General features: G+C 39.1%; 1 non-coding gene across 1 annotated transcript; it reads left to right on the top strand.

Moving 5' to 3' along the window:
• The first annotated feature begins 1,044 nt into the window (after window positions 1-1,044).
• LOC123794851 (U1 spliceosomal RNA) lies at window positions 1,045-1,208 on the top strand. Its single transcript, XR_006780277.1, has one exon. It is a non-coding gene; the product is annotated as a U1 spliceosomal RNA (small nuclear RNA).
• The last annotated feature ends 15,254 nt before the right edge of the window (window positions 1,209-16,462 follow it).

The raw sequence follows: 16,462 nt of genomic DNA, 5'->3' as shown, positions 1-16,462 counted from the left end.
TTTTTGCACATCTCCAATTTGGATCGGGTAATAAATGGGAAATACAAAGCTTAGATAAGATGCGATATTTTCCTTTGAGAACCTTCTCAGTCCATGCAGAGAAGGCTAGGCAGGATGCCATGGACCTGGATTTTGGTTTCAGCTTAGCCTCCAAGTAGCTATCTACTTTTGATTTTCTGATCTTCATCTTCATCACTCGTAAAATTAGATTATTGAACTGGATTGCCTCTTAGTTCTTCATAGATGTTAAATTCTATAATTAGAAATCACAGTTTCAAAAGAGAAAGAGAAAACAGGAACATTTGTATTAGAGCTATAGAAAATCCTTTTGTAGTAAATCCCACAGGAGAGCCAAATTATTCCTTAAACTAAACGTAGTCATGTTGAATACTGCTTGAAGGAAATGGGCTGTCATCTAAGGTTTTGGAAATGAAAATATTTTCATTGTGACACTGCTAAGTTTTGTGGACTTTGATCCAGCTCAGTTTCTAACTGGCTGTGTGAATTGGGGCAATTCTAGCACCTAAACTGGGCCAACCTCATGAATTTTCTGATGTGATGTAAGGTAATGAAGCTTGACATTAATTAAAACACCAGACAATGACAACAAAAATTTATTGAAATACAGTTTTCCACAAAAGATGCTTAAGTTGTTGGAAGTATCAAGTTCTTAAATCACATGGTTCATGTTGTATAATTTGGAAAAATGCCTTATAAAACTTGACTTTGAAACACTTGTAAGTCATCTTCTAAGTCTCTGGTTCTCAAAATGTGATCTGGGGACCCTAGGAGTCCAAAGACTCTCTCAAGGAGTCCATGAAGTCAAAGCTTTTTTTTTTATAATAACACTAAGACATTATTTGCCTTTTTTATTCTTTTTATCTCCCAGGAGTACAATGGAGTTTTCCAGAGCTTTCAGGGCACATGACACTATATAATGAAATGTACTGATATTTGGAAGATCTGCAGAACTAAGTGAATTAATATTTTCCAAATAACCAATGTGTGATGTTGCAAAATTGTGCATGGGTAAAGAATTCTTTCATACTTACCTGGCAGAGGAGATACCATGATCACGAAGGTGGTTTTCCCAAGGCAAGGCTTATCCATTGCACTCTGGATGTGCTGACCCCTGCGATTTTCCCAAATGTGGGAAACTCAACTGCATAATTTGTGGTAGTGGGAGATTGTGTTTACACTTTCCCCTTATAAAAAATACTCATTTTCCTTAAAAAAAAAAAAAAAAGGAATTCTTTCAAAGTGGAAGAAAGACCAATGGATTTTAATGTAGCAGAATATGAAATATTTATTGATATGGTTTCAGATTTCACTTTGCAACTAACCTCTGAGAAACTACTACTTGTTGAGTTTTGGCATAGTATCAAAGAAGAATATCACAATTATCTGAAAAATTTCTTTAAAAAAATGCTTCCTTTCCAACTACATATGTGTATGCTTCCTTTCCAACTACATATGTGTGAGTCTGGATTTTCTTCAAATACTTAAAATAACATAGCAATAGACTATAAGCAAAAAGAGATGTAAACATCCAGCTGTATTCTGTTGAGCCAGACATTAAAATGATTTCAAAAATATAAAATAACTCTCCTTCTGACACAAAATTTTTTTTGTTTGAGAGAACATAGTAATTGTTTTCATAAAATAACTTAGTTATTTTAATATTTAATGGATTTGGTTATTTCAAAATAAGCTAATGAATGAAAAAATTAAGACTTTATTTTTTAATATGGTAAATATTAATAAAACAATTCATATAAACAAACTCTTTGAGGTCCTCAATAATTTTTACCTGTGTATGAGGATCCTGAGACCAAAAGTTTTGAGAATTACTGCTCTAAGTCAATTGTATTCCTAAAGACCTATTGGCTGCCACTGCGAGCTTTTAAGAAAATATACTCCAGGCCCTGAAGACAATTTCCAAGAAGAACTTCTGAAAATGTTTTGAGATATGGCACATCAATAGAATGAATGTTTGGCTTTCCAAGATAAATATTTAACTGAATAAACCTTATTTGGATAGAGAATTATGGTATGTTTAATGAAAGAATCATCCTTGTAGTGTATATAGATCAGGTCTTTTGGGTTGTCACTGGAAAGTGAGAAAAACTAGCATATGTGGAAGAACAATAAATTAGCTCAACTGAAAATAGATGAAACAGACAGAAGTGATGTGATGTTGTTACTTCCAGAAACCTGTATGGTAAGTCCTGAGACCAGACCCTTGTGCTTTTGGACCTTGGATCACTCTGAGTCCTTAGCCCTGAATCAGTATTGTGGGCAGAAGAGGTTCCTGATACTTCATTTAGAAGGGAAGTGATTTTGAGAATGCATCACAGCAGTCTCTGCATGTGTTGGGAAAGGTCATTGAGAGGCTGTGACTGCCAGTTGACCCATGAGCTGGACCTGGGTAATCAGAGGCTCCTCACCCCCTCCCTGTCCATGGCATGTGCATTCTGCTTGCCTTCCTCACTCCCACAAGCTGCTCCAAGGGCATAGCCTTGAGATAGTGATGTGTCGTTGAGACCATCTGGACAGTGTATGTGACTGGACCCAGTTAAGCCCTCTATATAAACTTTCAAGATTCTGGCAGGGAGGTATGGAGATCTAGTCTTCTTGTGGCTGCCCAAGACAAGCCTGCCCTCACTTATTAAACATGCCATGTACCAATCTGGAGTGGTCTGCCTCTTTCTTTGATCTCTCCCTGCCCTGCATATACAGGGCCCAGTTTGCAAACCAACAGACATGGTAGGATTTTCAGTATAGGTTAATCTTCATCTCTTTCGGAGCAAAGTAGATATGAGAGTGCCCCAGCAGAAGAGAGCCGTGACACTCCCTTACTTTCTCTTCCCTTTAAAATAGTGACTCATCAGCACACTTGAATACATGACACTAGCTCCAGATTGGGACTACATGGGTATGAGGCAAACTTCGGAAAGTGCTTTACTACCTTGGTATTAAAATCAGTTTCTGGAAAGAGAAAGGAGGGTGGAGTGGTAAGTTCCCTTTTTACTTCCAGCCTGTGTATAACTACAAATGATGAAAAAGAAGATCAAGTTCATCATTTATCACACAAAACACTCATGGCCGGAATCCTGTAGAGAGATTTATTTTCTTTTTCTGTGTTTTGGGATTTAAACAGAGTGAGGAGGTGATTAAACAATGTAAGAAATTCATGCTAAGATACTGATCACATAATGTAGTGTGTTACTCTTCTGTAGAGTTTTGCATTTTAGAAGGGGACTGAGGTGGGCATCCAACTAAAGTAGGCAATCTGGAAATTTTTTTTGAATAAAGGAATGGATAATTGTAAAGTGCTAGGCAAAGATTGGGCACGACTTTTCATATTACACAATAGAGAGATGAGTACTAAAGCATTAATAAAATGAAAAATGGAAAAAAGCCTACGAACAAAATCAGTAACCTTCCCCATTTATCTGTAGCTGATTCTAAATTGTCCTCTATCTTTATAGGTATTTTCTTTCATACCCTAGCCCGTTGTTCAAATAGAACTACTAGGGGAGCATTTAAATTTTTTATTAGAAAATAATACATTTTCATGGTAAAAAAAATGTTCAAGTGATTCAGAATAGCATTAAATAAAACGTAAAATTCCGCCATCCCTATTCCATTCCCAAGGGGTGTTTACCTTTACTTAAACCAACCTTCCTTCCTCCCTTCTTTCCTCCCTCCCTTCCTCAAATATTTATTAAGTACCTACTATATAACAGGCACTCTTCCAATTGTGGAGACACAATGAACACACCAGACAAGATTTCTGCCTGATGGGACTTACTATAACTTTGGAAATAAATAAAAAGATGTAATCAGATAGAAAGTAGAAAGTATGAAGAGTTACAGAAAAATGAAAGAGCATAATGGGCATGAAGTGACTGTGGATAGAGGGAGCTAATTATGCCAGAACCTCGAAAAGTTTCAGTTTTAGTTTTTTCATAATGGTTGCTGCCATAATTCTGATGATAATGCTTGTAAGTTCGTTTCTTGATTTCTCATCTTTAGTCATTACCTACTGGTGCTTTATCATGAAAGTTGAGGTATTTAGCTCTCCTATAATGGGTCCCTACTCTATCACACCTCTCCCGAGCTTTGTTAGTTATATTATACTTTAGTCCTTTAATTGTTTGCCTTTGTATTTTGAACTTCCTTTCATATTTAGACAATTTGGACGGTCTCTTTTGACTCTTAGAAGAGTCATAAAAACTCAGGTACCTGGGCTATACTCTAAATGTGCAAAATAAGTTTCTCTGAGTTTTTTTTTTTTTTTTGAGGCTTTGGAAATCTATATTTAAAAATAGAAGCTCTCAGAGGATTCTAATGGTTATCTGATTGGAAACCATTGCTCCAGGGTGCATCTTCTCTTGCACTGGAAATTGAGCAGATTCATTCTCCATGTTCTAACTCAGTACTTCTTTAGATCTTTGCACCTCACAGAGTTCATAGATATGCAACCCAGATCAATGTTTATAATGCATTTAAAATTATATATATATATATATTTGTTTGTTTATTTTGCTTTACGTGAAGATGTACGTAAGATGGAAGATACACACTTTCATGGCAGAATAACATCAAGCCAAGTAACTAATATGGTACTATTTAGGGTAAGGCACCTTTTGGGTAAGAAGGAAAATACATTAATGGAAAGTTGATGGTTCTCAGAAGAGTTGAAAACTTTGGACGGTAGGGGCAGTAAGGAGTGCTACTCAAATAGCAATATTGTCAGTCAGGGTTTTTAGTTCAATCACAAAATGACTCTGATTGATGTTGAGCAGAAAAAGAATTTATTAATAGAATTTACAGTGGCTCACACAATCACATGGAAGTCTGGGCATTAAGGTGAGAGACTGGGCAGCAGCCAGGAATGTTCTCTGGAATCACATAGCAGAGCTGATCCTGTCAGGACAGAGACAAGGTACTGTGGCTTATACCATGGACCCAGCTGACATTTGGCTCTCTCCGGTGCAGCTGGCACTGCTGCCATTGTTTACCTCAGGAAGCCCCTGTTACTGCCTGTACCTGCCACCACTTCCAAAGAGGTTCCTCCAGTTCTGTCTTATTCACATCACTAGCTATAGATGTAGTCCATGCAGGTGTGTCTGCACAGCAGAACTTGGGTCTCTTCCCACATCCAACCTCGAGAAAGGCTGAGAAGGCCAAAACCCAGCATTATCAGCTTTTCTAGTGGGACCTATAAGGTGGATAATTCTCCAAATAGAAGATTCAAGATGCAGGGTGGTTAGACGTCCACTACGGTGACTTGGGCTAAAGGGGAACCCAAGGAAGTAGTGTGATGACTATGAATGCAATTCACATCTATCATGAAGGCTGCCAAAATTTGAGTGCTTGAAAGTGTGCTTTGAGCCCCAGAAGGTTTAGAGCTACTTCTTTAATCTGTGTACCTAGCCAAATTTCCTTAAGGTCAAACTGTAAGTATAAACACCAGGAAATAGGGACTGTGCCTTCTCTTGGCCTGCTGTATCACTCACATGGCATTTGTCAAAACACAAAAAACAAAAAAACCTTGTATCTGGATAGTGTGTGTGTGTGTGTGTGTGTGTGTGTGTGTGTGTGTGTGTGTATGGTGGGGAAAGTTGGGCCTATACACTTATTTTCTTCAAAAACAGATCTAAAATAGAACAGAAGATCTGGCAGGAAAAGATGATGTCTTATTCAGAAGATTGTATTGGTTTTTTACGGCTGCCATTAAAAAGTACCACAGACTGGGTAGCTTAAACACCAGAAATCTGTTTTCTCAAAATTTGAAGGCTAGAAGTCCAAGATCCATGTGTTGGTACATGTTTTTTTCTGAGGCCTCTCTCCTTAGTTTGCAGATGACCACCTTCTCGCTATGTCCTCACATGGTCTCTCCTTACTGTGCACATCCATGGTGTCACTCTGTGTCCTAATCTCTTCTCATAAAGACACTGGTTGGATGACAGCCCACTCATACAGCCTCATTTAACCCCTTTAAACACCCTCCTGCAAATACAGTCACATTCTGAGGTGGTTAGGGCTTCAACGTGAATTTAGCGGGGTAGAGAGTAGGACAAATTCATCCCGTAACAGAGAGCAGCACTGGAGGAATAATTGGGATTATCTGGTCTGAGCTTTTCATTTTGGCAAGCCAGCATTTGTTCACTCTTATTGCCACAACAGAAGCCTGGTTCTTCTCTCTGGAACTAACCCTGCTTCCCTCTCTTCAGGGGGAGTTGTGGTCGCCTTACCTTCACCCATGTGCATCGCATTCTCCATACGGGGATTGGTCAGTGAAAAGCATGTGATCCTATGGGGCAATGAGATGCAAAGAGACATACCCGGAAATTAGCAAAGAGACAGTTGGTCTCTCTGCTGATACTGCAAGCAGTGAGGATGATGTGAGCCAGACCAGGCATCACCATGTGGTGCGTGAGAATGAAGGTAATACAGTGCAAGGCAAAGCCAAGCAATGGCAAATCTTGATGACTTTGTTCAATTCCTGCATAAACTGAACCTTCTGGAATGGTGCCTGGGCTTCTTGATAGCGAGCTTCGTTTCCTGCTTTAGCCTCTCTGAGTTGGGTTTTCCTTCACACCTGAGGCTTCCAAAGCCTGTGCGTCCTGTTATGATGCAAACACTTTCAATTTAGAGATGAAATAGAGAGATGTGAGGAAATCTGAGTGTCCAAGAACCCTCAGAGGGGAAACCTGGCTTTGCAATCATTCCGTGTTTCCGCATCTTTGAATACCCCACAGCACAGTTCCTTGCTCATTAACACTCAGTTTATATTTGTTCAATGAATGAAAGAATGCATTTTAATCTTAATGTAAATATTTTCATTTAGCTCTTTTCAAAAAGGCAGGTACTGCCGCACCATTGATATCTGTATATTTCTAACATTGCAAAAGTGATCTCTGAACATACTCCTTATCAAGATAGAGGAGCTCATCTTAATGCTAAGTAGGCCGATTTTGAGTCCACTTCAGTGAGATGGTTTAATTAGGTAGGCCCCTCCCCACCCCGTGCACTCCATGTGAATTAATAACCCTCAGCCAGAGCTTTCCCTGGGTGTTGTGAGGCTCCTGAAGCCTGTGTGTTCTGTCTCTGGGCCCACACCTTGCACTTGCACAAATGATTAACTACAGACAGAGCTTGTTTCTCCTAAGTGGGGCTGCAGCACTATTTCTTAGAAGAAAAAGATATGGGCAAACCAGCAACTACCCAATCTAAATGTATCCAAATTTCAAATATCTGCTATACATATATTATTTGTTCATTAATGTAAAAAAAAAAAAAAGAATGTAGATGATGCCGGTTTAGAAAAGGATGCTGGTTTAGAAAAATTTAAAAACTAGACCATCACCACAAATGATGGAGAATTAGGAGGGGTTGTTATATTTATGTAAAACCCTTTTTCCCCAAAAGGAGGATAGAGAGAGGTTAAAGAATTCAGAAATCATCAATAGGTCTGCTGTTTTAGTCTTATGAGTAAGTCTAACAATTTACTGTCTCGTATATGGTTTTATCAGTCTACCTTCCCTCCAAGGAGATAAAATAAATGAAATCAGCATTCTTTTCAACTCCCTTGGCATAAATTATTACTTACTCTAAGCAAGATGACTGATGATTTCCAAAGCTCTTTTAATTATATGCTAAACTGATTAGTGGCTGAAGGGAAGTCCTTTTAGAGCAATGAACTGAGATTATTTCAGGAATACTTGCATGTTGGGGGGTGAGGTGGGGGGAGAGAGGTATATTCTACTCCAAGAACAACGAACACGTGAAAAGTTTATACACTTTATCAGTAGGGGCCACCTGTACTCCAATAAATAATTGAAACTTGGCAAAAATATTGCCAGATAAATTTTTTTTCTCACCATTATCTGGGGTGACTTTAGCAAGAAGGATTGAAGGAGGATTATTCAAATATTTAGGACTTTAAGCACAGAACTATCCTCTTGCCTCCTGTATGGGAAATAAACTAGTAGATTTAGAATGAGGGGCTTTCAATACAACAAGTACTTTTCCCCAGTAGAAGCATGAAAATGAGCTTCAGTAAGAACACAGAGTGAGGAATTGATTTATTTTGATAATTAAGACCTCCAAGAAGGAATATTTTGGAAATTAAGGTAGGATATGGTTTTTGAAATCATATTTTCTCTAGAGAATGATCTGCTTTTAAAATTTTTTATTGGATAGAATTGACTTGTTTTTGAGGATTTCTCATCTTCTTAAAATTCATGCCCTTCATTCATAGAAGGGGTTTCAATCTTCCTGAAGCCAGGACAGTGGTAGAGTGTATAGTAGGAAGAAGTAGAAATCACATAAAGTTGCTGAGTACAATTAATTTTATGTTATCAGGAAAACAAAATTTTTGCTGTGAGAAAAATAGCTGCTAAATGCCCTGGTCAAATTCTAAGGATGTCCTCACAAGATTGTTGCCCCCTTTATTCAATCAAACACTAACCTAGGTGCTGTTGGGAAGGAACTTTTCAGATGGAATTAAGGTTACTAATCAGCTGATCTTAAAATAAGGAGATTATTCTGGATTATCTGTGTGGGCCTGGTATAATCATAGGAGCCTTTAAAAGCATGGGAGGAAGACACAAAGGCGGGGGGTAACTTTTGGAGGTGTGGGATAGGTTTATGGCATAGATTATGGTGATGGTTTTGTGGGTACACACGTATACATTAAGCATGTACAACATTTTGTTTGTCAAAGGGGGAGGCAGAGAAGGAAGGAAAACAGAAGAGTTAGATCTTATGGGAAAAGAAGTAGCAGAGCAGTGATGCAGAAAAGGGGGTGTTCCAGAGGTTAGATGTATGAGACAGATTTGACTTCGACCTTTGAAGACGGAGGACCTGGGCCAAGAGCTAAGGAATGTGGGCAGTGTCTAGAAGCTGAGAAAGACCCTCCTGCCTCAACAAACAGCAAGCAAATGGCCTCATTCCTATAGCACCATGGAGCTGAATTCTGCCAGCGTCATGAATGATCTTGTAAGCAGATTCATCGCCAGGGCCTCCAGAAAGGGACAAGTCACTGTTGATACTTTGATTTTGACTTTATGATACCTTGAGCAGAAACTAGCATAGTCAACCTGGACTTCTGGCCTGCAGATACTGTGAGATAATAAAGTCATGTTGTCTTAAGCCACTAAGTTTGTGACGACATGCGGCAGCAACAGAAAATGAATACAAATGTGAAGGAACTTCATACTATGAAATTAATTCTCCTCTCTTAGCACATTGGAAATGCTCAAAGAATGTCCTTAAAGCGTTGTGATGCAACAAAGCCTAAAACACACACACACACACACACACACACACACACACACACACACACAAAAGCAGAGTGGTAAATCTGGGCTTTCTGTGTATCTTCAGGAAGAAAAAGTTTATGTAGTGAGGAAAAACATATATTTGAGAAAAGATCTTTTTTCTCCAAAGATCCTACTTCTCAGATGGAGATGGTGATTGTTATTTCCCAAACAACAGCAAAAACAAGTCCCCTTTCCCCATTTCCTTCTAGTCTACGCTGCGCTCACAGTTTGTCCGAAACAGCCGCCTACTATGATTCTGCACCTATTGATTATTGAATATTAATTAAGAGATTGTTTGAGTCTTAGGTTTAAATCCTACTTCTGCTGCTTGTTGGCTTAGTGGGTTTGGGAAATGTAGCTTTTCCATGTCTTGGCTCTTTTCGTGGGTAAGGTGAGGAGAAAGATTCTCACCTGCGCAGCAATGTTGAAATAACAGAAAGAAACCATGCGGGCTTTCAGACGGTGCTTGTCACACAGTAGCCTTCCATCAAATGATAGAGATTCTTTTTTCATATAATGAGTCTTCTTTTCTTTGACAACTGGATCTTGCTCTAGATTATAGTCCAATTTAAATTGTATGTTGCGAAGAATACTTCTCAAATAACGCCTATTGATAGTTCCTCTTTTCCCTGCATTTGTAACTGAGGAGTTTCTTTTAATATTAGGTAATGACTCTTGTTGCCCCACCTTGATTAGAAACGCTTTCAAGCAGGAACCATAAGGCACACAGTAGGCTCCCAATAAGCATATGCTGGTAGTTTTAAAATGTTAGCAATGTAGTTTTCACTTTGCTTTGCTATGAATGTCTGTGGGCAAATGTGCTTTATTTTTCCTGCACCAGGTATGCCAAAAAGTGTAAAGAAAATAATCCATCCTCGCTGGACATGCAGCCAAGTCCCCAAGCTACAGTGCCAGCAATCTCAAGAGAGAGACTAATCTTGAAAGAATGCCAGCATAATTTTGCAGGCCTGTGAGATTTGGCTTGTTCAGATAAGTTTTAGATAAGCATCTGCACTTTTGGTGGCCTATCCAAATCCAATCCACGCAGCCAGCCTAGAGAGCGTCATCCATCACCACGCTGGCACCAGTGAGAATTTGTCCTGATGGGGATTTATTGCAGGAAATAACCCTTCTTTTCTGTAAAATGATTTGTTTCAAATCCAGGCATCTTTACTCCTACTGAAAACTCCAGTGGCGAGACGCACGGCTTTCTGACTTTTCGTTGTGCATGTTAATTGAGCTGCGTCTCAATCATTGACTTACATGTTTCACTGCCTTGTGGAAGAGATAAGAGGGAAAATCTGATTCACCCTTAGGGAGGATTTCATAAGGAAATTGGAAATTTCTTTAGAATTATTGATCAGTACCTGTCCTGAGCATAATTATACTCAAATGTTTTCTTTTCCTCTTGTATACATTCATAGGACATTTCTTTCTTACTGCTCTCATTTCTTTATCCTTTTGTGAAGTTTCATTATTTTATAACTTGTCAGTGGCATTTTATCTTTCTTGACTCATAAAGCATCTTTAGAAATGTATTCTGTATAATCTCAGGGTTTCTATATTCAATTCCCCTTTATCGTTTCATCACTGCTGATGGGCAGCCTGCACTGGCTGTTTTCCTACCAGGTCAGTGGTCATTTGGACCTTCAAGTGGGTGCGTGGAGAATCTATGGGTTGTGTGGCTTGAGGCCCTGGAGAGGAACCTCTTTGCCAGGGGATACGTGGTAGTTTGGAATGGTTTTGAAGCTACTGGGTGCTTCCGTTTTTGCTTTTTGTTTTTGTTTTGTTTTATGTGGAGTGTATTAGTTTCCTAGTGTTGCTGTCATAGATTAACTGCAAACTTGATGGCTTAACATACCACGCATCTATTCTCTTCCAGTTCTGAAGGTTGGAAGTCCACAGGAGTTTCATTGGACCTAAAACAAGGTGTTGATAGGGTCATGCTCCCTCCGGAGGCTCTAGGGGAGAATCTTTCCTTGCCTCTTCCTGCTTCTGGTGGCTGCTGGCACTCCTTGCCTCGTAGCCACATCACTCCAGCCTCTGCCTCAGGTCATACTGCCTCCTCCTTCTCTGTCTATAGTCAAGTTTCCCTCCATCTTACAAGGACACATATGATTGCATTTAGGGGCCATCAGGACAGTCTTCCCATATCAAGATTCTAACTTAATCTACAGAGACCTTTTTTGCCCTATAAGGTAACATTCACAGGTCCCAGGGATGAGGACCTGGATATTTTTGGGGGCCATTAGTCAGCCTACCACACAGAGATAAAAAATCCCAACACTGACATTTCAGTTTTCTTTCTTTTTTTTTTTTTTAAGATTTTATTTATTTTATGTGACAGAGAGACAGCCAGCGAGAGAGGGAACACAGCAGGGGGAGTGGGAGAGGAAGAAGCAGGCTCACAGCGGAGGAGCCTGATGTGGGACTCGATCCCGGCACGCCGGGATCACGCCCTGAGCCGAAGGCAGACGCTTTAACGACTGCGCTACCCAGGCGCCCCACATTTCAGTTTTCTAAGAGCAAGACAGCAACTCTCATTTTCTTTTGTATCCATTCATAATATTACTGATACACACATAAAAGAGAACAACAGACAAGCTCATCAATTACATGAGCACACACAGAAAAACGAACGAAAGTTTTGCTGTGCGTACCATGCACATGTCAGACCTGTGGCAGATGTTTTTCTCTGCACTTTGCTTGTTGGCTCTTTCTTTCTCCCCTTCCCTCATTCTTCCATTTCATAGTCCTTTGTTCATCAGCCTCCATCAGTTCTCCCTCCCTTCTTTCCTTCTTTCTTTAGTTGTCCCTCCCTCTCTCCCTCCCTTCCTTCCTTTCTTCTTTTCTCACAACTGTATTTCAACTTAGCATATAGAACAGTTGGATGGAAATACTTGTATATCTGGTTGCTACTGGTTGTTTTCATAGCTAATTTAGATTATTGGCATATTCAACTAGGGAAAAGTAAGTAAACCCCGAGGCCAACCAACTTAATTAAATATGAAAAATTTGGTCAGCCACCTAGAAGTATCCAGACTTTTGAAGGTTTTGCTGGGTTAAAAACAAAACAAAACAAAGCAGAACAACAAAACCTTTCCAGGTGATTGTTTGAAATTTTCATTCTTCAAGGTGTTTGGCATATAGCTTTCAGTTTGCCCTTGTGGATTCTCCATTGATGATGATGAATAGGACAATTTCTGAAACTCAAATTAAAAGTAAACAGAGTAGGCTTCTCATGTGTAACCAATGAGTTGTGACCAATTAGAGTATCAGGACATTCGAGTCCTTCAGTGTTACCAGGTGCAGTCAGGTGGTGTGAGGTCAGGAGATAACGATAGGATCAGGCTATTAGTATTAAATATTACTGATTTAAATGCAGAGTGCTACACCCAGCTCTCAACTATCCATGCTAATCGGGGAGAAAGGAGCATGGAGTAATAGTGATAATAAAAAATGCATCCCAACTATTGCTTTGAATATCCTCTACCATTTAACCAGAGCTAAAAAAAAAAAAAAAAAAAAAAAAGGAGTAGAATAGGTTGAATTATCTGTTGATAATTTTGGAAATTCTGGGTAAGATTTAGCAAGCACAGTAGTAGTTACACCAAAAGTTCTAGAGGGATATGTGTGCAATGGGGAAGTCGTTTTGTGATTTTTCTCTGTCTGGGCTTATTTCATGTTTTACCTTCAGGGCTGTTTTTACTTATTGATAGCAATGACATGTTACTTAAGATGCCATCTTCAAAGACAAAAAGGTCACTTCTTTAAGGTTACTTTAATATCTTTGCTCCAGCATAGATTCTCCTAGTTATGCTGGTCCCAGTGATTTCTGAGTGTTTCCATCTCACTCTGAACCCTACTGAGATGAGGAGCCCTGGCTGGTACTCACTGTTAGTTTCCAGTAAGTGAGGAGAGGCAAATTCTTTGGTCTCCTGGGGAATCTGAAAGTTCAGTCAATGTCCCTCTAATATGCCACCCATTTTCATTGTAAAGCTTTGAATCTATGATTAAATGCCACAAATTTGCTTTTGAACCCTGAGTTTGTGTTCAGTGTTTCTAAGCCGCTTATGAGGCTCCTGGTTAAGCTTCAGCTTCCCAGATCTTATTTTGTATGTTTCTGTGAACATTCTAAAGGCATTCCCCATCCAAATTCTACTCTTGTATCAAAATTGAACTCAACTATTTCTTGAAGCCTTATTCAGCCTTTCACAATGGAGATGAGTTTTCTTCTCTGACGGTCATTTTGGTCTACCATTTCGTTGATGATTAGTATAAAGGACCTTCTTGGAAAAGCTCTTTTATTTTATTGCAATCAGCTATTCTCTCTTTTATTGTTGTTTTGGTGTTGTATGTTTGTGTAGCAGGCTGCATTAATAGGAATTCAATGGCCAGAGCAAAGGATATTATCTTGCCTCAGGCTCTACTGGTCAAATCATTGCTGGAGCATTAGGTTTAGTTTGGGTCCTTTCTGAAGGACATTGACAAAGTAGATCATGTGCAGAAGATGATGTCCAGGAAGGCACAGAGTCTGCAAACTATGATATAAGGAGAGCCATCGAAAGAGCTGAGACTCTTCAGCTCAGAGCAGCAGCACCCGAAGTGTCTTCTGATGGAACCACACTTCCCCAACAATTCCTGTTAACTTATATTATTGTTTGTTCAATTATTCATTTTCCATACTAGATTCTAAGCTCTGGGATGGCAAGATTCATGTCTTCTTTGTAGTGTTTCCAGCATATATCACAATGCCTGGCGCAAAATAGATAATAATAAATATTTGTTGAATGGGTGAATGAATAGACAAATTTTCCATTGAACCATAAATCTGTGTGATGTTAATAGGGTGAAATAGGGAGAAATTATATTTCTGTGGTGAAATAAGTTTGAAAAGTGCTTGGTACAGTGCAGTTAGATGGGTTTCCTTACTGCTGGAAATCTCAGAGCTTTAAAAAAAAAAGCATGTTTTCAAGACAAGATTAGAATATTTTCTAATTTCTATTTTCTCAATGTATCTCACCATGGAATGCTTGCTTCCCCCCCCTCCCCCCGAAGCATCTGAGGGAAATGCTGCCAATAAAAAGGAGGACAGGGTTCATGATAGCGGTCTTTAAATACATGAAGGGCTGTTATTTGTAAAGGAGGACACAAAAAGAACCAGCGAGTAGAAATTTATAAGGGTGCATTCTTTGATTTAGCATAAAGATCTTGTTAAAAATCAAAGCAGTACAAACATGGAGTAGACAGGCTCCCAAGGTAGTGAATTATCTGTTCCTGTTTAAGCAGCTTTAAGCAGAAGCTGAGCACTCACAGGGAGAGTTGCAGGAGCTGAATTATCCATCAACTAAAAGATTGTGTTAGGTGACCTCCAAAGTCCTTCAAAAGCCAAAGTTATAGTTTTCTGTGATTTCTCTCTCTCTTGTTTGCAAGTTCCTTGCCAAGAAGGCATTGTCATCTCTTCAACACACATATCTCTGCACCCAGTGCTTTGTTTCAGAGTAGACATTTAATAAGCATTTGCATATTATTTGATTGGTCTGTAGGTTTTTACAGAATTTAAAATATTGTAATGGAGACATATCGGCTATAACATGGAAAACTTCCGTGTGCAAACTAGTTTTCTTATAATTAGAAAGGAGACATTAATAGGAAGCCTGTCTTGTGGAAATCCGCAGAAATGCACAATGTTACGGGATGGTGTAATTGCTGATGCTATCTCACTATATTTCTTCCTCTGCAACCCCAAATCCAGAATCCTCACTCCATTTTACCTGCGAACCTTGACTCACAGCAAATGAGTTCTAATCATTTGGATGACTTTGTTGTGAAATTCGAGAGCATATTGAATGATTCAGACATCATAAGCTAATTATCTGCAACTGTTCGATTGAATTTAGAGGGATATTCTTTTATCTGGCTTTTGCTGTTTATGTGTTTCTGTTATTTTGCTTGCCATCTGGCCCAACGATAACATGTTGGGAAGTTAGGATGTATACGGAGGCTGAGTTCTTTGGTGTCAAACTCAGGCTAGTGCTGTTCTTCAGACATTTTTATATTACTGTTCTTACTTCAGGTTTCCACTCTGTTTGCTGCTGCTATCTGTGTATCTCCAGCAATTAATTTTTTTTAAAGTATCCAGAGTGGGTTTCTGTTGTATGCTACCAAATGAGCAATAACTAACACCATGTGTTTGGATGAAGAACTTGGACAGTGAGGGCATAAGGAATAAGAGCCTAGAGCAGCACTGTGCAACAGAAATACAACATCAGCCACATATATAATTTAGAAACTTCTAGCAGGCATATTTAAAAAAGGAAGAAAAAAGAAGGCAGTTGAAGTTAATTTTAATAATATATTAAATTTAGCTCAATGTATCCCAAATTGAATCATTGCAACATATAATCACCATGTGAAATGATTGATGAGATGTTTACATTTTTTAAATCTGAAGCCTCTAAAATCCAGCACGTATTCTTAGAGCATGTCTTAGGTTGCACGCTAACTTTTCATCCAAGATAATTGATCTCTATTTAGATTTTAGAAAAGCTGCAGTAAAAAGTAGATTCACTTAGGTAAGCTGTTCCAAACATACTAAAAAGGCGTTCAGTAACCAAGTTGAATACAAAAAAATAATTTACACTCAATCCCTCCCTCACACCAGCCATATTTCAAAGGCTGCCCTATTGGACTCTATAGGCATAGAACCTCACTTTGAGTGGATCCTCTAACAAGTGGAAAACCTAGACCACTCCATAAGCCCAGGTTTCTTTCACCTTCCTCCCTTCCTCTCTTCTAAAACCTCACCCTCTGCCGTGCTTTGCTGTATAGATCAGGATCCAGTCAGAAAAATGGAATACCTTAGTTGGTACAAGATATTGCAAACAGATAGGATTCATACAGAGCATTCATTACACAGGTGTTAACAGGCTGAAAGAGCAAAGAGGGAATACTGAGATAGTAACAGCAAACAGCTACCACCCTGGGAACTGAGGGAAAATAAAGATGTAGAATCACCAGAAATGAGGAGCCTGAAAGAGAAGCCCCATCCAGATGGCGTTCTGATTTCCAACGAGCCACCTGGATGCTTCTGCACCTGTAAGGGAGCTGGTCTGGGGCTGTAGCCA

Source organism: Ursus americanus, chromosome 25 (genome assembly GCF_024610735.1).
Source record: "Ursus americanus isolate L20-20 chromosome 25, mUrsAme1.1.p, whole genome shotgun sequence".
In the NCBI taxonomy this organism is placed as follows: Eukaryota; Metazoa; Chordata; class Mammalia; order Carnivora; family Ursidae; genus Ursus; species Ursus americanus.
This window is presented reverse-complemented; position numbering and strand designations above follow the sequence as displayed.